This window comes from Ovis aries, chromosome 13 (genome assembly GCF_016772045.2).
Source record: "Ovis aries strain OAR_USU_Benz2616 breed Rambouillet chromosome 13, ARS-UI_Ramb_v3.0, whole genome shotgun sequence".
In the NCBI taxonomy this organism is placed as follows: Eukaryota; Metazoa; Chordata; class Mammalia; order Artiodactyla; family Bovidae; genus Ovis; species Ovis aries.
Window position 1 is genome coordinate 73,036,190 of NC_056066.1, and position 26,588 is coordinate 73,062,777.

General features: G+C 49.2%; 1 long non-coding RNA gene across 1 annotated transcript in view; it reads right to left on the reverse strand.

The window, feature by feature from the left end:
- LOC121816229 (uncharacterized) overlaps positions 1–26,588 on the reverse strand; it is a 53,237-nt gene that overhangs the window by 17,282 nt on the left and 9,367 nt on the right. Inside the window, exon 2 of the long non-coding RNA XR_006055717.2 lies at positions 341–490. This is a non-coding gene — a long non-coding RNA (uncharacterized LOC121816229). The remainder of the gene's footprint in view (positions 1–340; positions 491–26,588) is intronic.

Below are 26,588 nucleotides of genomic sequence, written 5' to 3' on the forward strand. Positions count from 1 at the left end.
CTGATCATCCATCAGGAAGCTGGGCCCCCAGCTCTCAGCCCATTATAATAACCACCATTCTCCCCCTCACGGTTCACCACACAGGCTCCACTGTGGGCCTCAGCAGGCCCTCCTAAAGGCCTGCAAGGGAGGGATGGGGAGGGCAGAGAGAGAGTCTGGGCAGATGCCCAACTCCACTTTATAGGCAAGGAAACCGGGGCCCAGAGAGGGCCAGTTTATCTGTCTGCCTCCCACTGGACTATGAGCAACTTGAAGGATTAGGTCCTGCTCATTCTGTCACTCATTCCAGGCAGAGGAAATAGCGAATGCAAAGGTCCTGGGGCAGGAATGCATTTGGTACCTTAGAGAATGATCTCAGTCAGCAAATGAGAATTACAGGAGATGAGCTGGTGAAGTGAGCGCTGGCCAGACCATGCAAGGCCTCATGCAACATGGAAGGGAGGCTGGCTTTTATTCCAGTTGCCAAGGAAATCCCTGGAAGGTGTCTACTCTGAGAACAGACACGGAGAAGACAACAGCCAGTCAGGCAGGTCTGTTCTCATCTTCTGGTGTCAAATGTGAGAATCAGGCAGTTAAATGTCCAGTCACAGAGTGTGATCCATGCCATGCTGGGGACCCAGGGGGGTGGCGAGAGAACCTGGGGCCCTGCCCCAAAGTGGCCAAGAGTGCTTCCCAGGAAAAGGCATTTCTGCTGAGACCTGATGGCTGACCCAGAGTCAGCTGGTTTGAAAGAGTTGCAGGAAAGGACAGGAAAGGACATTGCAGGCAGAGGGGGAAGTAAGTACAAATGCCTGAAATGAGGGAAAGCCTGGGGCTTTAGGGGACATTGTGGACAATTCTGCAAGAGATGGGAATACCAGACCACCTAACCTGCCTCTTGAGAAATCTGTATGCAGGTCAGGAAGCAACAGTTAGAACTGGACATGGAACAACAGACTGGTTCCAAATAGGAAAAGGAGTATGTCAAGGCTGTATATTGTCACCCTGCTTATTTAACTTATATGCAGAGTACATCATGAGAAACACTGGCCTGGAATAAACACAACCTGGAATCAAGATTGCCGGGAGAAATATCAGTAACCTCAGATATGCAGATGACACTACCCTTATGGCAGAAAGTGAAGAGGAGCTAAAAGCCTCTTGATGAAAGTGAAAGAGGAGAGTGAAAAAGTTGGCTTAAAGCTCAACATTCAGAAAACGAAGATCATGGCATCCTGTCCCATCACTTCATGGGAAATAGATGGGGAAACAGTGGAAGCAGTGTCAGACTTTATTTTTGGGGACTCCAAAATCACTGCAGATGGTGACTGCAGCCATGAATTAAAAGACGCTTACTCCTTGGAAGAAGTTATGACCAACCTAGATAGTATATTCAAAAGCAGAGACATTACTTTGCCGACTAAGGTCCGTCTAGTCAAGGCTATGGTTTTTCCTGTGGTCGTGTATGGATGTGAGAGTTGGACTGTGAAGAAGGCTGAGCGCCCAAGAATTGATGCTTTTGAACTGTGGTGTTGAAGAAGACTCTTGCGAGTCCCTTGGACTGCAAGGAGATCCAACCGGTCCATTCTGAAGGAGATAAACCCTAGGATTTCTTTGGAAGGAATGATGCTAAAACTGAAGCTCCAGTACTTTGGCCACCTCATGCGAAGAGCTGACTCATTGGAAAAGACTCTGATGCTGGGAGGGATTGGGGGCAGGAGGAGAAGGGGACGACAGAGGATGAGATGGCTGGATGGCATCACGGACTCGATGGACGTGAGTCTGAGTGAACTCCGGGAGATGGTGATGGACAGGGAGGCCTGGCGTGCTGCAATTCATGGGGTCGCAAAGAGTCAGACACGACTGAGCGACTGAACTGAACCAAACTGAAAAAGTTTAGTATGGCAACATGGCAGATGGCAATCAGGAGTTGGCCTGGGTGCTGGTGAGGCATTGGGATGCCCAGCACACATCTGCTTCTCTCATTTGACCTTGACATATGAGCCTTGTCCTATGTCAGGAAGAAGTCTTCTACCATAGGACTTGACTTCTAAGGGCTACTTTGTATTATTCCATTGTGCATTCTGTTGTACAGTAACCAGTCCCCCGGCGTTGACCATTCAGAGTTTCTCCAGGTTTTCCCTTTATAAACAATACTGTGATGAACATCTTTGTCTATATATCTTAGTACACACGTATTATTGTCTCAGTGTAGCAAAGCTGGAAGTCGTGGGGGCTGGCCAGGGCCCAGTCCTGGAGGTCTCTTGGGCAGCACTTTGTTGAGTATCTGCTTAAAGGGCCGTAAACCGAGAGATGCTGAGAGAAGGCTTCAGGGAGTGATAAAGAGCCCTGACTGTGAACTCTGGCCTCGCAGGCCAGATAAAGACTAGGGAGGAGCCCCGGGCCTTGGGCCCCTCATGCCCTGTGAGCTGCATGCTTGTCCAGCTGGTCTGGTGCACCAGCTCCTGGCCCCTTCCAAGAAGCAGCAAAAATACTTAAGATGCAGGTCTGAAAAGTTAGCATGCCAGATGTGGGCTTCAGACCTTTCGCTCCTCGGGGAGAAGGTCAAGGTTTAGAATTCCTTCCTAACTGCAAGTCACCATGCCGGGGATGGGGTCTGTGATGAGATTGTATCTTAACCTGTCCTACCGGCTTCCACGTGGGCTTTTTCATGTTCTTCTGATGTGTAGGAGGCCCTCAGCTTTGTTTTAGAGGATTTTTCCCACAGGAAACAGTTCCATATGTAGCTGGAAACTCAGTGAGTCTGTGGAAGGAAGTGAATTCAGCATCCTCCCAGGCCGTCATCTTGCACCGGAACTGCAACAGAATACTGCAGGCTGAAAGTGAAAGTGAAGTCGCTCAGTCGTGTCTGACTCTTTGTGACCCAGTGGACTGTAGCCTACCAGGCTTCTCCGTCCATGGGATTCTCCAGGCAAGAATACTGGAGTGGGTTACCATTTCCTTCTCCAGGGGATCTTCCCAACCCAGGGATCGAACCCAGGTCTCCTGCATTGGAGGCAGACGCTTTCACCTCTGAGCCATGGACCTAAAAATGAGCCTAGATTCAAACCACACTCTACCACTAAAGAGCTGAGTGACTCTGGGCCACATACTCAAACACTCTGAATCTCAGTGTCCTCACTGGTACAATGGGGAAAATAACCAAGATGGTTGGGAAAGTTAAATGAGATTACCAAGCACTTGGCCCATAGGCCATGCTTTTAAATAAACAACGGTGTATATTTTCATTGTCATCTTGGGTCTCTACCCCTTAAAAAAAATATTATAGCAGTTCTGTAGAGATAAAATTTGCGTGCTATACAATTTACTCATTTAAAGTATGTAATTCAATGGTGTTTACTATATTAATCACAGTCAGTTTTGGAACTTTTTCATCATCCCTCCCTCAAAATATCCTGTACCCATGAGGAGTCACTCCCTAGCCAACCCCTCTCCCTGCTAATCTCCCCCGCTCCCAGCCTAAGGCAACCATCAATTTATTTTCTGTCTTTGTGGATTTGCCTATAAATGGAATCATACAAGATAGATCCTTGTACAAGGACTCCATACAAGATACATGGAGTCCTCTTGTGACTGGCCTGTTTCACTGAACATAATGTTTTCAAGGTTCATTGATGGTGGAGCATACATCAGTACTTCATTCCTTTTTATTTCTGGGGAATTGTCTATGGTGCGGATAGACCATATTTAATATATCCATGCATCACCTGATGGATATTCAGATTGTCTGCATCTTTTGGCTCTTGTGAAAATGCTGCTGTGAACATCTGTATGTGGACATATGTTTTCATTTCTCTTGGGTATAGACCTAGGAGAGGAATTGCTGGGTCATATGGTAACTCTATTTTTAATCTTTTGAGGAACTGCCAGACTGTTTCCCAAAGCAGCTGCACCATTTTATTTTCCCACCAGTAGTGTACAAGGGTTCTCATTTTTCCACACCCAGACTGACAGTTGTTATTGTCTTTTTAATATAGTCACCCTAGTGGGTGTATAGAGGTATCTCACTGTGGTTTTGACCTGCATTTTCTTGATGGTTGTTGTCTCATTTTTTCAATGGAATCCCCTTCATGTCCAGGGACAGATAAATCCTGGGACATCCCATTCCTAATATGGAAGCAATAACTCATCACAAGGAAAGAAAACAATCTTACAGGTCTGTTATTAACCCACAACATTTCTTAAAAAAGTGGCTCTTCCCTAAATCAACTGACTGTTTTCCAGCTTCGGGGGCATTGGGACAATTCTGATTTTCTTCTATTATTTCTTTTTCTTAAATTTCTTTATTTTTAATTGAAGGATAATTGCTTTACAATATTGTATTGGTTTCTGCTAAACATCAACATGAATCAACCATAGGTATACATATGTCTCCTCCCTCTTGAACCTCTCTCCCCATCCCACACTTCTAGGTTATTAGAGAGCCCGGTTTGAGTTCTGTGCGTCTATTATTTCTAATAATTATAAATTACCGGCTGTTCCATGGGAAATGCCCATAATAAGTGAACAAAAGCAGGATCAGAAATACTCAGTTTAATTGACATATATACACTACCAAGTGTGAAATTGCTAGCAAGTGAGAAGCTGCTCATAGCACAGGAAGCTCAGCTTGGTGCTCTGTGATGACCTAGAGGGGTGGGATGGGGTGGCAGCGGGAGGGTCAACAGAGGGGGGATATATGTATACACATAGCTGATCCATGTTGTTGTACAGCAGAAAGCAACACAACATTTTAAAGCAATTATACTCCAATTTAAAAATAATAATAATAAAGGTACACTTAAAAGTACTCAGTTTAATCATCTAAGCTGAAAAAAATGTTTGTTAATCCATCCAAATATGCTTTAAGCACCATCCTGGTGCTAAGGCTCATGCTATCTTATTTATGGACAAAGTCTGAAAAGGAATAGCAAAAACAAAACTACTATATGGGGGTAGAGAATTAAGAAGCACAAACTACTAGATATAAAAATAAGCTCCAAGGATATTCCCTGATAGCTCAATTGGTAAAGAATCTGCCTGCAATGCAGGAGACCCTGGTTTGATCCCTGGGTTGGGAAGATCCCCTAGAGAAGGGAAAGGCTACCCACTCCAGTGTTCTGGCCTGGAGAATTTCATGGACTGTATAGTCCATGGGGTCACAAAGAGCTGGACACGACTGAGTGACTTTCACTTTCAAGGATATATTGTACAATATGGGGAATATAGACAATGCTTTACAATAACTATAAATGGAGCATAACCTTTAAAAATTCTGAATTGTTATGGTGTACATCTGTAACTTATATAACATTGTACAGAAACCATACTTTAGTTAAAGACAGTAACATACTACTTGTGTTGAGGGTGACAGGAGTTCTGGGTGACAGATGTCCCACCCTCCCCCACCTCTATTTCCCAAAATAGAACACGGTTATACTAGCTTTGTGATGATAGAACCAAGGGAAAAGGAAAAAAAAAAAACAACCTACTAATCTAAGGATGATGGGAGGAACAATTCTTGAGCCAGACCCTCAAAGCCATTATTCTGTGGAATCTCCACACAGTCCCTGGGAGGTTATTAGTAATAATAACAGCCAATATTATGGCACTTTCTGTGTATCTAGCACTGTTCTACCAGTTAGGGACCATTACTGTCCCCATTTTACAGATGAGGAAACTGAGGCTGGGCAAAAAGATGCCCTTCCACTTTGGTGCTCTGTTTTTCCACATCACATACATGCGCAAAGCCTCATATAAACTCAGGCTCACATTTAAGTCCACATCTGCACCCTCAGACAGGAGCACACATACCACGGCCAGATACACGTGCGTATTCACACACATGATGGGTCATATCCAAAGGCATGTGTACAGAAATGCATGTGTACATGTGGGCTCAGTTGCATATGTATATATATATGCCATGTGCACACAGCCCATACACTACTGGACAAACATCTTTCTGGGAGTGGGAAAGGGGTGCAGATAAAGGGGCCAAAGTCCAGCCCTTGTCTCCTCCCCACATCCTCAAAGCGCCGCGCTAGCAGGTGTGTACAGGCCTGGGTGGGGCATGGACAGGTAGTCCTAGACTCAAAGGGTAGAGCTGACGTTGCACTAGAAACCCAGGGTCACCAACTACCTTCCAAACAGGGCTACAGTGACTAAGGGGCCTCACCTGATGGCCAAACCCCGCAACCAGAGGACCTGAACTGAGGGCCTGAGGTGCGCCCAGCCCTGTGCCAGGGGCTGCACAAAAAAGGCATGATCCGGGGCCTCCAGGGCTCCCCAGGGTATCAGGGAGACAAGATTCACATCCAGCTGCCCCTCTGGGAGGCTGCATGGCAGAGTGGCCACCTGCAAGCACTGTAGCAACCGGAAGGCTTAGAATCCTGCTTCTATCGCTGATTGTGTGATCTGAGCAAGCTGGTTAACTGATCAGTGCCTCAGTTGTCCTCCCTGTAAATGGGGTAGATTCTAACCCCTAGCCCTTGGGGTTGTTGCTTAACCAGAACTACCAAAGTCTGTATTTGTAAAATAAGCTGTTTTGGGCAAAGGGAGCATGAGGATGGAGGGAGGCAGGACAGGCACTGAGTGGAAAGGATCCCTGCGTCCCACTGGCTGGGTCACCTCAGACAAGTCAGACAACCTCTCTGAACCTCAGCTCCTCCTTTGTAAACGTTGCCCAAGTCATTCTTGATCGTTAGACATGTTTCTATTGAGAACTTACTACGTATCAGGCATTATGCTGGGCGCGGAGAATGCGGCAATGAGCAAGCCAGGTGGTCCCTGTCTGTCTGGAGCCCGCAGCCTTAGAGGAAGGATAAAGCGGAAACACCTGGTACACAGTAGGGGTACAATCAGCGTTCCTCCCCTTCCTCCTTTTCTATCACTGGTAGGTCAGTGCATCCATATTGTAGAGCGTTTGGAGACTTCCCTGGTGGTCCAGTGGCTAATACTCTGTGCTCATAATTCAGGGGGCCTGGGTTTGATCCCTGGTCAAGAAACTAGATCCCACATGCCACAACTAAAGATCCCATAGGCTGCAACTGAAAAACAAAAAAAAACAAAAAAAAACCCACCTGCTGATCCCACATGATGCCACTAAGACCCGGTTTAGCCAAAAACACAAAACAAACTGCGTAGAGTTTGGCGGATACAGAGCAGGGCTGAGGTGGGGAAAATCTATCACCCAGAATCCCACTACCCCTAACAAAACCCCTAGCTTCATTTTTGCCAATCTTCTTATCCAGTACAGGGCTAGGTTTGTGGTAAGATGCTCAGTACAATGTTCAGATTAATCAATACATTACATTTGTCATCAGCAGGAAACAGCTGATTACACTGTAGCATATTTACTGACTGTAAGCAACACAAACCATCAAGGCCATATCTTCTCCAAAAGAGAGAAGAGAGGCTTTTCCCTTCTCTGGGACTAGTAACATTTCCATTTTATAGAAAACGACACTGAGGCTCAGAGAGGTCAAGTCACTTGCCCAAGATCATACAGACTAAAATGCGAAGAGCCAGCATAGGAAGCCAGAGTCTCTTACCCACACTGTCCTGGGCTGTGGGATGCAGTGAGAGATGGACTTAAGGGCTTTGGGAATGCGAACCAGCAGCCCAAGGTTCGGGGAGCCCTTTTAGGCCAGATGCAACCTGCCCCGATCATTGCTCCAGACGTGGAAACACAGAAAACCAGCAGGCTCCTGGCTGGCCTTGTGGGGTCTCTTTGGGGTCCAGAAACCCCTCACTCTTACCAGCTCCGGGACGCCAGCTTAGCCAGCTTACAGAGACAGCATGTCATTTGTGGTTTCTGGTGCCCTCCAGTGGGCAGAAAGAGCAAATCTCTGGATTCCTCAAGTTGCTGGGAGCCAGCAAAGTCAGTGGCCCCTGCCCCAGCTAATGTCGGCTGCCGCTGACCATGCAGGCCCCACGTGCAGGCACTTTTACATCTAATCTAACGCAATTCCTGCCAAGAACTCTCTCCAGATCCGAACCGTGATTATTCCTTGTTAGTAAATAATCTGAGACTTGGGAAAACGACTTTCCAAGGGCACATAGGTGGGGTGACGGAACCAGGAATCAAGACATTGGAGCTCAGTTCCTGCACCGGGAGATGGTCCCTCGGGGCTGGACACAGAGGTGGATTTACACCCCTCTCCCTGGTGGCTCAGCGGTAAAGAATACGCCTGCAATGCAGCAGACACGGGTGATGCAGGAGACACGGGTTCAATTCCCGGGTCAGGAAGATCTAGAGAAGGAAATGGCAACCCCCTCCTGTATTCATGCCTGGGAAATCCCATGGACAGAGGAGCCTGGTAGGCTACAGTCCATGGGTTTGCAAAAGAGTGGGATACAACTTAGCAACTAAACAACCAAAACCTTTGCAGGCTGGGGGCGGGGGGAGGTTCTGCAATGCATTTACAGGGTCACATTTGAGAAAATGTGCAAAATTAAGGCATTTTAGTTACAGTTGGTTAAGACCACTGTCTGTTTCTACTCCAGCCCTAGAATGCTGTCTTTGTCTAGTAGGTGATAAAGGTGTATTAATAAGTAATTTATGTGTTTAATAGATTGTGTTGAATGAGCAACTGCATGATAGGGGAATAAATGACTGAAGTGCCCTTTAATCTTAAAGGAAGGGCAGGGTTTTCGTGAGTGCTCCTCATGCAGCCTCAGGGTGCCCTTCACAGACAGCTCAAACTTGGGCCATGGAAGGCCTTGAATGTCAAGGCGAGGAATCAGGCAATGGGCAGTCATGGGAGGTTTTAGAGCAGAGGGCAGACTTGAGGGTAACTGTCAATTAGGCAGGAGTTGACTGTCAGGTATCAAGACAGGGCCCTGTGACTGGGGGACCATTTGATTGGCTCATATAAAAACAGCCCTCACCCAGCACCACCAAAGAGCTAGTAATGTGATAGGGGTACCTTCCATCGGGGTGCTTCTTGGGGAAAAATACCTCCAGGAGGCCCTCGCAGGTCCCTGGGACAGAGAGCCCAAGCTGCTGCTGCTGCTAAGTCGCTTCAGTCGTGTCCGACTCTGTGCGACCCCATAGACAGCAGCCCACCAGGCTCCCCCATCCCTGGGATTCTCCAGGCAAGAACGCTGGAGTGGGTTGCCATTTCCTTCTCCAATGCATGAAAGTGAAAAGTGAAAGTGAAGTTGCTCAGTCGTATCCAACTCCCAGGGCCCCCATGGACTGCAGCCCACCAGGCTCCTCCGTCCATGGCATTTTTCAGGCAAGAGGACTGGAGTGGGGTGCCATTGCCTTCTCCAATCTGCTGCATATCCCATTTACCTGATTATTCCTCCAGCAAACCTGTGAGTGAGACGAAGTTATTATTCCCATATAGTTAGCCCAGAGAGGTGAAGCTACTTACCCAAAGCCACACAGTGGTAAACAGCTGAGTACAATCAAACCCAGAGTCCAGAGGCTCCCCCAGATCCCCCTACCACCCCACCCCCATTACAGAGTTGCCCAGCCCCCTCTTCTGCTCCAAGCTGAAGTGGAGAAACTCAGCTTTACCAGCAGAGGGCAGTATGCCCTCAAAAATTAAACCCTGGTCTTTCTGGTGGCTCAGACAGTAAAGAATCTGCCTGTAATGCAGAAGGCCTGGCTTCAGTCCCTGGGTCGGGAAGATCCCCTGGAGAAGGGAATGGCAACCCACTCCAGTATTCTTGCCTGGAGAATCCCATGGACAGAGGAGTCTGCCAGGCTCCTCTGTCCATGAGGTTGCAAAGAGTCACAACCTAGTGACTAGCTTCCTTCCCAGAGTCTGGCCAATTGAATTCTCACACCTGGGGACAGCTGCTGCTGCTGCCCAACAATTCAGAAATCCTCAACTCTGAGGATTGAGTTAGTCCTTAAACCTTAGTCCCAGGTTCTGGTCGGGGTCTGGGGAGCATGGAGAAATGTGTAGAGAAATGGAAAATACAGCCTTCAAACGAGATGAGCCAGTGGTTCACAGAAAAGGAAAAGCAGTGGTTTTAATGTACAAGATGCTTAGTTTCACTCTTAATAAGAAAAACGTGTGTTAAACCCACAAGGAGCAGGCACTTTATCAAACTGGCAGTTATACAGCTGAGGGCATGGAGAAACACACTCACACACTGCTGGTGGGATTAAAACCTGGTTTAACACCTCTGGAAGGGAATCTGACAATACCTACCAAAATTAGAAACACATGCATCCCACTGAAACAAAATGCCTTCACTGAAAAACTTGACAGAGAAGCAGAGTGGCATTTCTAGTGAGTGGACCTCAGTGTTGAGGAGAAGTTTCCAGATCAACACTCCTTGCGTAGGGGTGTAGGGGGGTGTGTGTATGGGGAGGGGGTGGGTAACTGGCAGGTGGTCATCCTGGGTCCTGTCCTGTAGGGCCTCCCAGAGGGGCAAGAAGCTGGCATTGAATGCTGGGTCCCCAGGGCTGAGCAAGGTTGGTGGGACCCCTCGGGAAGAGAAGGGTCGCCCCACAGAGATGACTGTCTCCAAGGGGCTCAGGTTAGCGCTGCCATCTCTAGCCACTGTCTGCAGGGGAGGGGAGGGAAGAGGGAGAAGGAGCCCCAACCCACCTTCGTCCACCTTCCCCACTGCTGGGAGGAAACGAGGGGCGAGGTCTAACCCCAAATCAAGCTACAATTTCCATGACTGTCTTGACATTTAAAATTTGAGTGAAGACCATGTTTGTGACTTAAAGCCACAGTCCAGCTGTCTGTCATCTAAAAGCTGGCTGAGACAACGCGGCTTCCCTCTGTTCGCCTTTCCATCCTCCGGGGGGCTGGCAGAGGAAGAGAGAGACAGAGAGGAGCTGCAGGGCTTCTAGAAGCTGTTCCCAGAACGAGCACAAGGTTGCTTCCGCCACATTCCATTGATTAGAGAGGGCTAAGGCCAATCCTTATTTGAGGGGAATAGAGTCCACCTCTTGAACAGGGGAGCCAGGGCCAAGTCACATTGCAGAGAGGCATGGAAAACCCCTACCCACAAAGGGCTTGGTCCCCTTGCAAGGAAGGCTGGGAGACGTCGACCAGCCCTGTGCCCAGGAAGAGGAGGGAATGGGTTCAGAGAAGAGCCTGTGCCAGCCTCTGCCACACTTGCCTACTCCCTGATGCACGTCCAGACAGGTGCCTACAGTGTGCTTAGCCCTGTAGGGAGGCTTGGTGAGAGCAGGGACCCAGGGGAGGGGGGTCCCAACTCCCCAGCAGTGTGACTGCTCACCCCTGTTCTCAGGACCTCCATATTCTCATCTGTAAAATGGTCATACTCATTATCATCCTCTCCTCCCATTGACACGGTGGTTGTGAAGGCATTCTGATTTGTGAAAGCCTCCGAGTAGGCAGAGAAGAGGATGACACTGTCCTTGCCCTCAACGATGGTCACTAACAAGAGGAGACAAGAATTCAAGATGTGTCCAGACCTGGGGGAAGGGGGAAGGGTCCTGTGAGCAGGGTCAGAGGGGCAGAGAGCAGAGGAGCCACTGCAGGAGAGGGCCCTGTGCCCAAGCCTCAGCAGATGATGAGCAGGCTCGGAATAGACCCAGGGCCTAGGGTACCACATGGCAGGAGGCAGAACCAGCTCTTGTAAAGGGACACACATGGTTTATTGAAGGGTCCTGCTCCCCCGTATTTAAAGCAGAAATTCCCAAAGGGTGAGATGTTGGCTGGGCTGGGAGCTGATGCACACTTCCTTGCTTGTTTCTTGGCAGAGTGAGTTTGGAAAAGGAGAGGAAAAAAAGGAATGAGATTGAAAACAGATTATTGGGGAGAAAAGTATTTCAGACTCGAGACAACTGTCTCTATAGCCTCTGGCCTCTGTCCCACTCATTCCCCTGCCCTGACGCAAGGCTGGCAGGAAGAAGGTGTTTCTCCTGGGACTGTTCAAACCGAGGACCAAACGCTGCCTGAGGCTTAACTATCTGCAGAGTCTGACAGCATGCCTGAGACCATGCTAAATGGTCTCCATGCTCCTTGAACTCTCCGCTCGAGATACGTGCCATTATTGCCCCATTTCCCAAATGAGGAAACTGAGGCTCAGAGAAGTTAGCTGGCTTGTCCACAGGCACACAACCAGTCAGGGATGAATCTGACTGATTCTATTGGTTTTTCCTGCAGTTAGGGTGCAGACAGAGGAGGGGGAGGTTTAGGACAGCAAGGAAGAAGGTTCCGGGGGGGCAGGGGTTGGGTGTGAGAGACAGTATGGGACGGTGGTTAAGTGCTTGACTCAGGAGTCAGATTTGGGGGTTGTTTGTTACAGCAACATGACCCAGACTATCTGACTGATACAAATCCTGGTAATTAAGTTACATGTCCTTCAAAATATTAGTGCTTAAAAAAAAAAAGGTACCTAGCATCTTCTTCTGGAACAGGAAATGGCAACCCACTCCAGTACTCTTGCCTGGAAACTCCCATGGACGGAAGAGCCTGGTAGGCTGCAGTCCATGGGATCAAGAAGAATCAGACACGACTGAGCGACTTCACTTTCACTTTTTACTTTCATGCATTGGAGAAGGAAATGGCAACCCACTCCAGTGTTCTTTCCTGGAGAATCCCAGGGACGGGGGAGCCTGGTGGGCTACCGTCTACGGGGTCGCACTGAGTCGGACACGACTGAAGTGACTTAGCAGCAGCAGCAGCAGCATCTTCTTAGAAGCAGCAATTTCCTTTTAATTTTAAAAATTTTGCAAAAAGCATTTAAGGAAATTTGCCATCTTCACCATTTTTAAGTGTACAAGTTCAGTGGCATTAAGTACACTCACACTGTGTAATCCATCCCCACCATCCAGCTCTAGAACTTCATCTTGTGAGACAGAAACTCTAAGCATTCAACACTAACTCCCTATCCCTCTTCCTCCAGCCCCCAACCACCACCCTTTCACCTTCTGTCTCTATGAATCTGATTGCTCTAGGTACCTCATCTCAGTGAAATCGTAATACATTATTGGTCCTTCTGTGACTGCCTTATTTCACTCAGCATAATGTCCTACAAGCTTATCCATGTTGTAGCCTGTATCAGAATGACATTTTCTCTTCTTTTGCTTTTTTTTTTTTTAATTGAAGGATAATTGCTTTACAGAATTTTGTTGTTTTCTGTCAAACCTCAACATGAATCAGCCATAGGTATACATATATCCCCTCCCTTCTGAAACTCCCTCCCGTCTCCCTCCCCATCCCACCCCTCTAGGTTGATACAGAGCCCCTGTTTGAATTCCCTGAGACACACTGCAAATTCCACTGGCTGTGTATTTTACATACGGTAATGTAAGTTTCCATGTTACTCTTTCCGAACGTCTCACTCTCTCTTCCCTCTCCCCGTGTCCATAAGTGTGTTTTCTATGTCTGTTTCTCCATTGCTGCCCTGCAGATAAATTCTTTGGTACCATCTTTCTAGATTCCATCTACATGTGTTAGTATACAACATTTATCTTTCTCTTTCTTACTTCACTCTGTATAATAGGCTCTAGGCTCATCCACCTCATTAGAACTGACTCAAATGCTTTCCTTTTTATGGCTGAGTAATATTTCATTGTGTATATGTACCAAAACTTTCTTATCCAAACATTTGTCAGTGGACATCTAGGTTGATTTCATGTTCTAGCTATTTTAAATAGTGCTGCAGTGAACACTGGGTTACATGTGTCTTTTTCAATTTTGGTTTCCTCAGGGTATATGCTTAGGAGTGGGATTGCTGGGCCATATGGTGGTTTTATTGGTTTTATTCCTAGCTTTTTAAGGAATCTCCATACTGCCTTCCATTGTAGCTGTATCAATTTACATTCCCACCAACACTGCAAGAGGGTTCCCTTTTCTCCACACCTTCTCCAGCATTTATTGTTTGTAGACTTTTTGATGATGGCCATTTAGAATGACCTTCTTTTTAAAGGCCGAGTAATATTCTGTTGCACAGGTAGACCACATTTTGCTGATCCCTTTATCCATCCGTGGACACTTGGGTTTGCTCATACCTTTCGGTTGCCATGAATGGCGCTGCCGTGAACATGGATGCACAAAGATCAGACAGCATTTCTCTCTTTTAAAAATTATTAATTAATTTATTTTGGCCATACCACACGGCATGTGGGATCTTAGGTTCCCAACCAGGGATCAAACCTACTCCCCCTGCATTGGAAGCACAGGGTTTTAGCCACTGGACCCCCAGGGAAGTCCCAGGGAGGGGCAGAATTCTATCATATATTAATGCCTATATATGAAATCTGGTATTGGTGAACCTGTTTGCAGGGCAGCAATGGAGACGCAGGCATAGAGACCAGGCTTGTGGACACAGTGGGAGAAAGAAAGGGTGGGATGAATGGAGAGAGTAGTATTGAAACATACACATCACCATATGTAAACTAAGCCAAATGACACAGGGAGCTCAAACCCCGTGCTCTGTGATAACCCAGAGGCGTGGGATGGGGTGGGAGGGAGGGGACATATGTATCAGTTCAGTTCAGTTCAGTTCAGTCGCTTAGTCGTGTCCGACTCTTTGCGACCCCATGAATTGCAGCACGCCAGGCCTCCCTGTCCATCACCAACTCCCAGAGTTCACTTAGACTCACCTCCATCGAGTCGGTGATGCCATCCAGCCATCCCATCCTCTGTCGTCCCTTTCTTCTCCTGCCCCCAATCCCTCCCAGCATCAGAGTCTTTTCCAGTGAATCAACTCTTCACATGAGGTGGCCAAAATACTGGAGTTTCAGCTTTAGCATCATTCCTTCCAAAGAAACCGCAGGGCTGATCTCCTTCAGAATGGACTGGTTGGATCTCCTTGCAGTCCAAGGCACTCTCGAGAGTCTTCTCCAACACCACAGTTCAAAAGCATCAATTCTTCGACGCTCAGCATTCTTCACATATGTATACCTATGGCTGATTCATGGTGATATGTGGCAGAAACCAACACAATATTGTAAAGCAATTATCCTCCAATTAAAAACAAAGTTTTTTCAAAAAGAAAGTTGAGAGGAAGAGCACTGATGAAGAAGCCAGGAGACAGGATGCTAGACTTCGCTGTGTGGCATCAGGTACCTCGCTTTCTACATCTGATCCTCGCTTTCACTGCCTACTTCATAGCAGCACGCTGAGACCAAGTGAGACCCAGGACTATCAGCAAAGCCGCAAGGGACTGCTATTGTTATTACTCAGTGGGGTGAGGGCAACGATTTCCCAAAGGCATGAGTCATGAATGGTGGAATTCCAGGCATCAGGAGAGGCTGTTCTGAGCAACAGAGCCCAGATTCCACACAGAGCCATGATCCTGACCTGGACCCGCAAGGGAGCCACACCCTCCTTCCTTGGCCACTGGCCGATGTGAGGAAGGAATCAGTAAATGTCATAAGCAGATGGGTCCTTAGGGTAGAGCCCACGGTCCCATTGCCTCACATGACTGTTAAGGAGGCTCAGAGAGGGTGATGCATTTGCCTGGGGTCACACAGCCAGGGAGCAGTGGAAGCTGGACTAGACTCCCACCCCCGCACCGCGCGGCCTCCCACGTGGCTCCAGTTCTAGGAAGAGATGTGAGCGCTAGAAGAGCCATTTGAGGCAGGGGTAATGGGGGGCTCAGAGGGCCTCTAGGGGAGGGTGGAGCTTTCCTCTTTTGTATCTCATGGAGACTGACCTAAGAACTTTTCAATTCAGAGCCCTCTCTGTACTTGCCCAAATCTTGAGACTAGTGGTAACAATAGTAATTGGTACTTTTAAATGAGCTCTTCCAAGTTCAGCTCTATGAACACTTTATATCCCTGGTCCATTTTATCTCTCCTCGGAGGTAGGAGCCAGTGTTATCCCATTCAGATGCCTCCCAAGGGGCTTCCCTGGTGGTCCAGTGGTTAAGAATCTGCCTTGCAATGCAGGCACCTGGGTTCAATCCCTAGTGGGGAAGCTGGATCCCACAAGCTGCAGAGTAATTAAGACTGCATGCTGGAACTAGAGTCCGTGGGCTCAGCAAAAGATGCCACATAACACAGCAAATATCCCACATGTGGCCACTAAGACCCGACAAATAGATAAATACATTTTTTTAAATGCCTCCCAAACCTTAGACTGGGGCCATTTTCAAGGTCACAAGATGAGAGGTGGTCAGAGCTGGGATTCCAACCCAGGGTTGGGCGCCTGTGGAGTCTGTCTACTGAAGCACAACGATCCACTTTCTCCGTTGAGTTCTGTGTGATGGGGGCAGGAAGTGGATTGTGCTCGTGGTCCAGGTGGAGAACCTGAAGCTTGGCAGAAACTGAGATCGGTGACATCCCGGTAAGAGGAGGAGTTAGGGCTAGGACCCACCTGCCAGGGCCAGCTTCCATCTGCTCCAGCGAAGAGAAGCTCTTCTGGGAGTGCTGTGGCCCCTGGCAAGCCTCACCTTGGGGATGCAGGATGCGGAGAGGGTGCTGACGGAATCCGGAGGTGGACCCCTCCCCACAGCAGCCAACACTTAAGAAGCCGTGACTGAGCTCAAGGTCTCTGGATTAACGCTTGATCTTTTATATTATTTATCTTTGTGCTGTGCTGGGTCCTGGCTTTTCTCTAGTTTCAGAGAGCGGGGGCTGCTCTCTCGTTGCGGTGTGCAGGCTTCTCACTGAGGTGGCATCTTTTGTTGCAGGGCACAGGCTCTAGGGCATGGGGGCCTTTGGTAGTTGTGGCTCCCGGGCTGGTGTGGCCCGCGGGCTTAGTTGCTCCGAGGCTTATGGGATCTTCCGGGATCAGGGATCGAACCTGTGTCTCCTGCATTAGCGGGCAGATTCTTCACCACCGAGCCACCAGGGAAGCTTTAACACTTTATCTTGATGGTTTCCTTTCCTCTTCACCCATGTGGATGGAGTTCATTTTATTCTCCCTCTTTGCAGCTGCAAACCCTTCTGTTCAGAGAGGTAGACTCACCTGTCCAGGGGACCAGCCTAGGTAGCTGTGGAATTGAGATGCTAAAGTTTGGCCTCTTATGACCATTATATTCCCCTTTGCATGGAGAGGAAGGAGAAGCAGCCGGAACAACCTTGCCCCAGCCCATCAGGCCCCAAGGGCCTTCACACCTGAGATTCCGTGTGCTTAAAGTCCCTGAGCACAGGATTCTAAGGAACCCAGTTTAACGATATTAACCCCACCTGACAGGTGGGAAATCTGAGGCTTAAGGAAGTGAAGACCCAGGATGCACTTTGAACCAGCTCTAGTTGAGTATCTACTATGTACCAGACATTGTGTCAGGTATGTAGACTTATTCTCCCATTAGATTCGCAAAGCAGTCCTGCATGGGAGGTATTATTGATGCTACCCCTGCGGGGCCTCTGAGCAAACCATGGCTCAGAGCGGTGATGAGACTTGCTTACAGGTAGTGTCAAAATGTCCACATTTGAGCTTAGGTCTGACTCCAGCCTTTATTCTTTCTACTAGGTATAAGCCTCCCTAATAGAGACCCTATCTTTTTGCCTTTTCATACTGCTCATGGGGTTCTCAAGGCAAGAATACTGAAGTGGTTTGCCATTCCCTTCTCCAGAGAAGGGGATGACAGAGGATGTGATAGTTGGATGGCATCACCAACTCGATGGACATGAGTTTGAGTAAGCTCTGAGAGTTGGTGATGGACAGGGAAGCCTGGTGTGCTGCAGTCCATGGGGTCTCAATGAGTCGGACATGACTGAGCTGAACTGAATAGAGACCCACAGGCTATTATGATGGTGTTTCAGGCATCAAGGGATAATAGATTTGGCTCTTAGGGCTGTTCAGGGTTTCACGAAATCATTCATGACTTCTAGCTGGCTACTAGCTCAGCCTGCCTGCAAAGCTGTGCTGTGACAGCTGCATCCTTACTTTCCCCGGAAAAAAACAGGAACTTGGGCTGGAAGTTCTCAAGAGAAAGTCTGGCTTGCTCTAGGAGGCAGAACGTTTGAATTTTTTTTAATTAATTTAATTTTTTATTGAAGGATAATTGCTTATTTGAGCCGATCCATAATGGAGGAGGTTGCCTCGGGATGTGGTGAGTTTCCCAACCCTGGGAGGGTACAAGCAAAGGCTGGCAGCTGCCGGTGAAGAAGGTGATAGAGCACCTCCGGCATGAAAAGTGATACTGTGGGGACCACCTGGCCATCCAGTGGTTAAGATTTCAAGCTCCTAAGGAGGGGGGCATGGGTTCGACCCTTGGATGGGGACCTGAAATCCCACATGTCTGCCACATGGTATGGCAAAAAAAAAAAAAAAAAGAAAAAAGAAAAAGTGATACTGGATTCAAAGACCTTTCCATTTTGAAAGTCTGGGATTGTCAGACTCTCAGATCCCATTTGCTCAGACTGCAGTCTAAGATTGCACAGTACTCAAAAGCTACGAATCAAAGACTGCATGCATTTTTCCTTTTTGTGTTTTCTAGTCCCTCTGTGGGCAGGTAGACTGTGGAGCATCTGCTTACTTGGGCAAGTGACAAGTCAGTTAAATCAGTTCAGTTCAGTCACTCAGTTGTGTCCAACTCTTCGCAACCCCATGGACTGCAGCACGCCAGACCTCCCTGTCCATCACCAACTCCCGGAGTTTACTCAAACTCATGTCCACTGAGTTGGCGATGCCATCCAGCCATCTCATCCTCTGCCGTCCCCTTCTCCTCCTGCCTTCAATTTCCCAGTATCAGGGTCTTTCCCATTGGAGTTAGTTCTTCGCATCAGGTGGCCAAAGTATTAGAGTTTCAGCTTCAGCATCAGTCCTTCCAATGAATGTTCAAGACTGATTTCCTTTAGTTAAATCAGAGAACAAGTCTTTAGGTTTCAAGAGCACCCCTTCCTCCCCCAAAACACCATTCCTGAAGGGACCTGGTACACAGTGAAATGAATCAGAGAAAGATGGGATTTGATACCTTTCTGTCCCTCTGCCATACAATATTTGGGCTGGTGGCAGTTCCATCAACCTGGATCCTGGAGCAAGGAGACACTGATGGGAACCATACGGGACACACAGCATGAGTGGCTGAGGAACAAGGCTGGGGGTAGTTGTTACTGCACCCTAACCTGGCTGACCCTGACTGATACACAGCCCTGCTCTCCCCTCTTGCCTTTTTTCCAAATAAAAAATCAGGAAGAGAGCCAGAAAAAAAAAGCCATGAGTGAACATGTTTTGAATTTTGTGGGTCAGCGTGACCCCAGAGAGCTTTGAAGAGTCCAAAAGTAGACAGTGGGGAAGGGCTGGAGTGATGAACTGGTCATGTGGTGTGTTGAAGCCAAAAGAGCCTGAAGCAACCTCACAGTGAGATGCAATCACAGAGACGTGCACATGAATGATGGACTGGGGGGAAATAAATCAAAGTGATCAAGATAAATTTTCTGCCTGCATAGGAAGTAGGGTATGTGTGTGCTAAGTCCCTTCAGTTTTGTGTCTGACTCTTTTTGACCCAATGGACTCTAGCCCACCAGGCTCCTCTGTTCATGAGATTCTCCAGGCAAGAATACTGGAGTGGGTTGCCATGCCCTTCTCCAGGGGATCTTCCTGACTCAGGGATTGAACCCACATCTCCTGCATTGGCAGGCGGGTTCTTGACCACTAGCACCACCTGGGAAGCTCAGGAAGTAGGGTATGGTCATAAAATTAACTCAAAATTCTGCTTATTAAAATTTTGAATTGAGATACATAATTTGGAAAGTTCACTATCCCAAGAGTCTTGAATTCGGGGCTTTCACCATCACTTTTTCACTGAGTGAGTAGAAGGTGGATGTGGACACTGGAAGCACCCCAGCCTGGAAACCAGGAAAACTGAGCTCTACTCTTAGATTTCACCTTCCCAGGGAGACCTTCCCTGACCACGTGGTTTAAAACAGAATACCCCCCATCCTGACCCCATGGATGCCTGATCCCTCTTTCTTTTTCTCCAAAGTACTAATGGACACAGCATTCTCTACTTATCTATTTATTGTCTATTTCCCCCACTTGACTGTAAGTTTCAAAAGGGCAGGAATTCTCTCTCTTCTTTCTTTCTACTTTTCAATCTCACTGCTTTTTCTTTTTTTCCCCTTTCTTTCCTAGCTGTAGAAAAATTTCAAGCATTCAAAACACCATGGAAAACAGATGATGAACACCCCTTTGCCATTTGTCCATCACCTAAATTTAACAACTGCTAACATTTAATCATTCTCACTTCATTTTTAAAATTTTTTTTGGGTGCCAGCGTTTTCTAAAGAAAATAATACTCATCATGCTATTTCCTCTTTAAAAACTTGAAGGAAGAGAGCTTTGTCTCTTTTACTTGTTGCCATGTTACTCACTGCCTGGAAGCTGGCAGAGCTTCAACAAACAGTTGTTGAATGAATCTCACTTAATCCTCATGGCAACCCTATGCAGTAGGTGTTATTATTATCCCCATTTTACAGAAGAGGAAACTGAGGCACAGAGAGGTAAAGTAACTTGCCCAAGGGCACACCACAAGGAGATAGTGAAAGGAAATTTGAGCTCAGGCAGCCTGAATCCAGAGTCCACACATTCATCTCTCTCTGGGGACTCCTTCAACCGAGATGTTCATTCATCCGCTGTCCACCTGTCCCATTCAGACACCACCCACAGAGGAGACCCAGAGGGGTTCACAGGCCAGAAACAGGACATCCCCATCTGGGAACCCAGGTGGTTTCCAGAAAGGCCAGGGCCCTCTTTCCCTCCTCCCTGGGGAGGAGACAGAAGGCTCCTTCCCAGACGAGTGACCTTTGGGGTTTGTTATGAGTAGAGATTCCTTCTGGGGAATGTGATGGCTGATGTCGGGAGCCTGGGTCCTCAGACTTAACCCCCAGGAATGTGGAGAGGAATTGCCAGGCTTCCGCCCTGCAGGCCAGCATTCCCAACGACCCAGGCCAGCCAGAGGAGGCTGCGCTAGGCTGCTCTCCAGGTTGCTGGGCCTTCTGGGGAGATGAACTGAGACTTTCCATGCTAGGCTGGGAGGCAGCTCCTCAGGGTAAGCAGAGCTCCAGTCTTCAAAACCAAAGGACATGGCATCTGCCTCTTCCTTCCTAGGTGAGTGACATTGGACAAGTGCTCAATCTGGGGAAGCCTCAGTTTTCACATCTATCAAATGGGGATAATTACTATCCCAAGCTTAAACAGATCCAGGGCTAGGGTGAAGCAAGCTAGGTGCCCAAGGGACGGCCTTTAAGGAGGCGCTGGCTCTCAAGTTCAGACCCTGCACTTGCGGGAGCCTGAGGATGAACACCTTCTTAAATTATGCACCAAGATGGTCTAATTCCCCAACCCACAGATGGCTCCAGGAAGGGACCCCAAAGCCCTTTGGGAGAGATGGACCGCTGAGCGAAGTCAGGTCCCTGGTAGCTGGGGACAGGGGGATGGCCCAGAAGCCTTCTGGGCATTATCAAGCCACAATAGGCAATTTCTGAGTTCTTCCCAGGTCAGAGAGCAGCCTCTGTCTCCAGGTTGTGATAATAATGACATTGATCTCATATTTATTGAGCTTTCGCTCTGGACCACACTGAGATCTTGGTCAATCCTCACTACAGCTTTCTCATGTATTATTGTCTCTATGCTGTGAATGAGGCTTCCCAGGTGGCACAGCGGTAAAGAATCTGCCTGCCAATGCAAGAGAGGAAAAAGATATGGGTTCAATCCCTGGGTCGGGAAGATTCCCCAGAGTAGGAAATGGCTACCCACTCCAGTATTCTTGCTTGGGAAAAGCGATGGACAGAGGAGCCTAGAGGGCTATAGTCCATGGGGTCACAAAGAGTCAGGCACAACTGAGCAAGTGAGCGCGCGTGCACACACGCACACACACACACACACACACACACAGAGGCTATAAATGAAGAAGACCTCAAGGCACCAGGTCAGGGTCACAGCCTAAATAAATGGTAGGTCCAAGATCCAAACTCTTATTTGCCTGAATCACAGGTAGGCTGGGGCCTGAGGTTTGCTGCTGAGGGTCTTGTGGGCCCTTGACCCCCATCACCTTTATCTTCTTTGCCTTCTGCCTCTGCTGGCAGCCACTGTGGCCAAAATGGAATTAACCCCAAAGGGTTAACCCGCAAAGTCATTGCAGGGGCCAGGCTGGGGTGGGGTGGGGAGGAAGGCATGTTTCTGGGCTCCAAAAGTCCAAAACCTGTGTACTCTATGCCCAGTTCCTGGGTCCCCAAGGCAGGCACACATGGCCCTGGATGAGGCAGAACACGGGAGCAGGTAAGTTTCGGTCTGGGGGAGATGGTTCAGGAATATGCTGAGCGTTACTTGTACACATTCATTTTCTCCCTGCCTCCGACCTCCTTCCCTGGGAATTCATTTTATCCTGGTCACGTGCAAGCTTCGCTCAGGACTCTCCAGGAACTCCCTGGTCATAGAAGCCTCTAAATATTTTCCTGGCTTTCAAGGCTATCTGGAGAGACTAGAGTAGAGGGCTGATCCCGCCTCTTAGCCTTTCTGCAGGCTGGCCCCTCTGCCTCGAGTGTCCTCCTTCCAGCAAGATCCTCCTGGATCTTCTCCCCCGGCAGGACTGGGGAATGTAAAATGGCCCAGCTGTGAATTCTCAGACCTGAGGGGGGCTGTGCAATTTTTTTAAGTAAGTAATCGATTAATGTAGTTATTTATGGCTGCACTGGGTCCTCTCTTGTGGAACACAGGCCCGAGAGCATGCTTAGCGCACGTAGCTGTGGCGCACGGGCCTAGATGTCCCAGGGCCTGTGGAATCTTCCCGGATCCAGGATCGAACCCATGGCCCCTGCATTGGTAGGTGGATTCTTAACCCCTGAGCCACCAAGGGTATCCAAGGGCTGTGCAATTTGATGCCACGCTGGCATCTGGGGAAGACAAGAGGTAGCTTAGCGTTTTAAAAGGCAGGTTTTGAACTTAGACATGAGTTCAGTCCCAGGCCCACGGCTCACCAGCCAGGCCTCAGTTTGCTTCTCTGAACACAGAAAGAATGATCTGACTTTCTCCACTGGGGCACGGAGGGACAGGAAGGGGGCCATGCCCGTGATGCTCTGGAGTCAGTGCCAGGTAACATGGTCAGGACTCAAAAGGCACCAGGTATCCACCCACTCATTCCATACCAGGTTTAAGCACCCACCTGGCGCCGGTCTCCGTGCTGGGTGCTGGGATGGAGCTGTGAATGGACTTGTGTGGCCCCAGCTCTTAGAGACTGGAGGGGCAGATACTCACCAATTTGTTGCCATTGTGACTGTGACTAGGGAAATCACCCCCTTTCCAATCTCTTAACTCTTCAACCTTCACCCCTCACCTTGACCTTGAAGCACCCTGGGCAGGATCTAAATCAGATGTATCTCCATAACCTTAGCTCTTCAGCCAAGGCCTGGAGGCTCAACAAGTATTTAAACTGAGAAGATTTCTGTAACAAACATGGCACTGAGTGTGTGCAAGTCAAGGTTCTGAGCACTTTACAAATATGAAATCATGTCACTATGCCTGGCCAGGATGTACTATTATCACCACCCCCATTTTGCAGATAGGCAAACTGAGGTTCAGAAAAGTTAAGCAAACTAACTTAAGTTATATAGCCAGAGAAGGATTTGAACTCAGGCCACCTGGCTCCAGGGGCCATTTGCTCCATGCCTCTCCCTAGTTGATGCCACTTCCCAGCAGGGTCCAGAAAGGGCCTGATCTGAAGACCTCGCCCGTCTCTACCACTCGCTAAACCCTGGGCTCCTCACTCTCCATTCCCCAGGTGGGCTCTGGAGGAAAACAGGGCCCCCGCTGCAGCTTTTGATGTGTCCTGCCAAGTTGGCACTGTGAGGCCTCAGGGTGCCTCAGGGGATCCCAGGCCAGCAGCTGGGCCGGCCTCGGGGCCAGCGTTTCCGTAAACATCCCCGCGAGCCAGCCCCGTGTGGTCAGACCATGGGCCGCTGGCTTCGAGGGCCGAGGTTTGGCGGGCCCTCCTCGGTTTCCTCCAACACAGCCACTTCCACCCCCTCTGCCTGGCTGAGCTTCCAGTAATGAAGTGTTTTGCTCTGGGGCTGATGGGGTCAATGGAATGGGGTATCGGGGCCTGTCTCACGTGCCCCTACTTGGGCTCCTGGAAGCTGGTTAGATGCCCCTCACCGCAGCCTAGGTGGCTTATTGGCCCCCCTGGGGGTCGGAGAAGGAATTGGTCTCTAAGCTCACAGGTCTTGGGCTCTGAGTCAAGAGGGAGGGTGTGGCTGGAACCGACCCTGTGGGTCCTTTCTGCGGGGTTGGGCGGTTAGGGAAACAACTCCTGAAGACAGAGCCAGGCAGCTTGGCGACAGAAGGGAAAGTGTCTGAACCATAGCCACCGCCTCTCCCCACCAAGACAGTGGCTGCAGCGGGGGGCCGTGGGTGGAGAAGAACTGTCAATCACCACGAGTGTGCCATCCCTGAAGAAGAAACTCTACCCCAGCCCTTTAATTCTCACAGCAACCCTGCTCAGAAATGGAGGCCCAGAGAGGTGAAGTGACTCGTCCAAGGTCACACAGCAATCGACAGAAGGAGAGTGTGACTGATTCTCTCGCTTCCCGTTGAACCACTTCTAGCTCACTGTCTGAATCCCAGACAGGAGGGACTGGAAGGTGCACCCAAGCCATCTTTCGAGAGGCAGTATAGCACAGTGGATAAGTACAAGGGCTCAGGGGCCAGCTGCCTGGGTTCAAATCCCAGCTCTGCCTCCTTCCCGCTATGTGAATGTAGGCAAATCACTTAACTTCTTGGTGCCTCTCATCTGTGAGGCAAAGATAGTAATGTTGCGTCACTTAGAGCAGGGGCCCCTAACCTCCGGGCTGTAATGCCTGATGATCTGAGGGTGGAGCTCGGGTAGGAAAGATAGAAATAAAGTGCACGGTAAATGTCATGGCTTGAATCAACCTGAAACCACTCCCTGCCCAGGTCCATGGAAAAACTGTTTTCCACAAAACTCCTCCCTGGTCCCAAAAAGGTTGGGGACTGCTGCCTTAGAGGGTTGCTGTGAGGATTAAGTTCATGCCTGATACCCAGAAGCCTTCCATGAGTGCGAGTGATTTCCAGTCTCTCCCCAGTCTTCCCACGGCAGAGCTGGGGAGATACAGCCCAGAGATGAAGGCAGGACCTGCTGGGGTCTTGTTTGGGGCAGAGCTCAGCTTTAACCCCTGTTCCCTGTGGTGTCACTGAGAAGCTATGATGTTGGGGCTGAGGGAGACCCCCAGAGAGGAGGGGAAGATGGAAGAGGTGCTTGCTTTGTTCCCCATCCTCCAGGGCTGGGGAAGGGCAGGGTCAGAGCCCAGTGGGGAGAGGAGCAAGGCCACGTGTTGAGTGACCCAAGGGGCAGCTCCTTCCCCGTCCGGGTCCCAATCTCCCTTCCTGGGGATGCCTGAGCCCTTGAACCCAAGGGAGTTCCTTGGTAGGGCCTCAGGGGCTGCTGAGGGGTGGGAGAAGGTCCGGAGCCCCAGCCTAGGGCTCCCACCCTTCGATTTATCTCAAATAATTTTCCTTAGTGGGAAGCTGCTAGGTAACACAGAAGCTCAGCTCGGTGCTCTATAATGACCTAGGGGGTGGGATGGGGGTGGTGGTGGGAGGGAGCTTTAAGAGGGAGGGAATATTTATATATATATATATGTCCGATTCATGTTGTTGTACAGCAGAAGCCAACACAACATTGGAAAGCAATTATACTCCAATTTAAAAACTTGTAAAAGAAACAGTTTTCCATGGACTTGCTTTCTGCTGAGCAAGGGACTGCTGGCTTGAGAAGGGGGCTCTGGGTAGGCAGAAGCAGGGGATAGGGCTCCCCCTTCCCACACCTGGGGACCCTGGGGCTCGAGCAGATGACTGGCTGATGACTCACTCCCCACTCAGCACATCCTGTAATCCCATGACTGGGAACCCCACGGGGGCGGCCCCTAACCAGGGCCCCTAACCAAGGCGCTCCCCCCCTCGACACTCACAGGGACTGGGAACAATTAACTTGCTCCCTGGGCCAGGCCAAATGTTCACATGGCTGTTGGTTTTTGCTGACCACATGCGGCTCAAGGACATCCTCAGAGCTGGAAGTGTCCCAAGAGGCCACAAAGATCAACCCTGTCAGGTCACAGCAGGGGGACCGAGGCCCAGAGAGGTGAGGGGACTTGCCTAAGGTCACTCAGGAAAAGGAGGAAGGAACCCAGCCTTCGATGCCTGACCCAGAGCTTTTCTACTGCTCCAGATGGTCCCTGGAGACCCCAAGTTCTCAGTCCCTGTTCCCAGCCCCGGTCACAAGTGTTCTCCCAGACCAACACAGGCCAGGCTCCTCCAGCCTCACCCCTCCACCTCCCGCCAGACTTCATCCAGACTCGGCCATGCACAGCGCCCCAGACACCCCAGGTCTTGTGATGACTTCCGGCCTCTACTCTCTCAGTCCCCTTGTGTTGACATTTTGCCTGGAGTCCTACTCGTGATTCAAACTTCACCTTGGACATCACCCCCTCTAACAAGATTTCCAAAGCCTCCTCTCCCTCGTCCCAGGCTGGGTCCTCTTCTTCTTTCCCTCAGTGACTAGTACTCCCCACTTACTGTTCTGCCATCATCTCTTTGCTTGTCTCCATCTTCTCCTCTAGTCTGTGAATTCAGTGTGGACAGAGACCTTGCTTTTTCATTATGTGTCTAATATGAGGGCATGGCCCCTGCATCCAGCATCTGTTAAGTGAATGAATGAATATATGAATATACAGATGGATGGGTGAATGGATG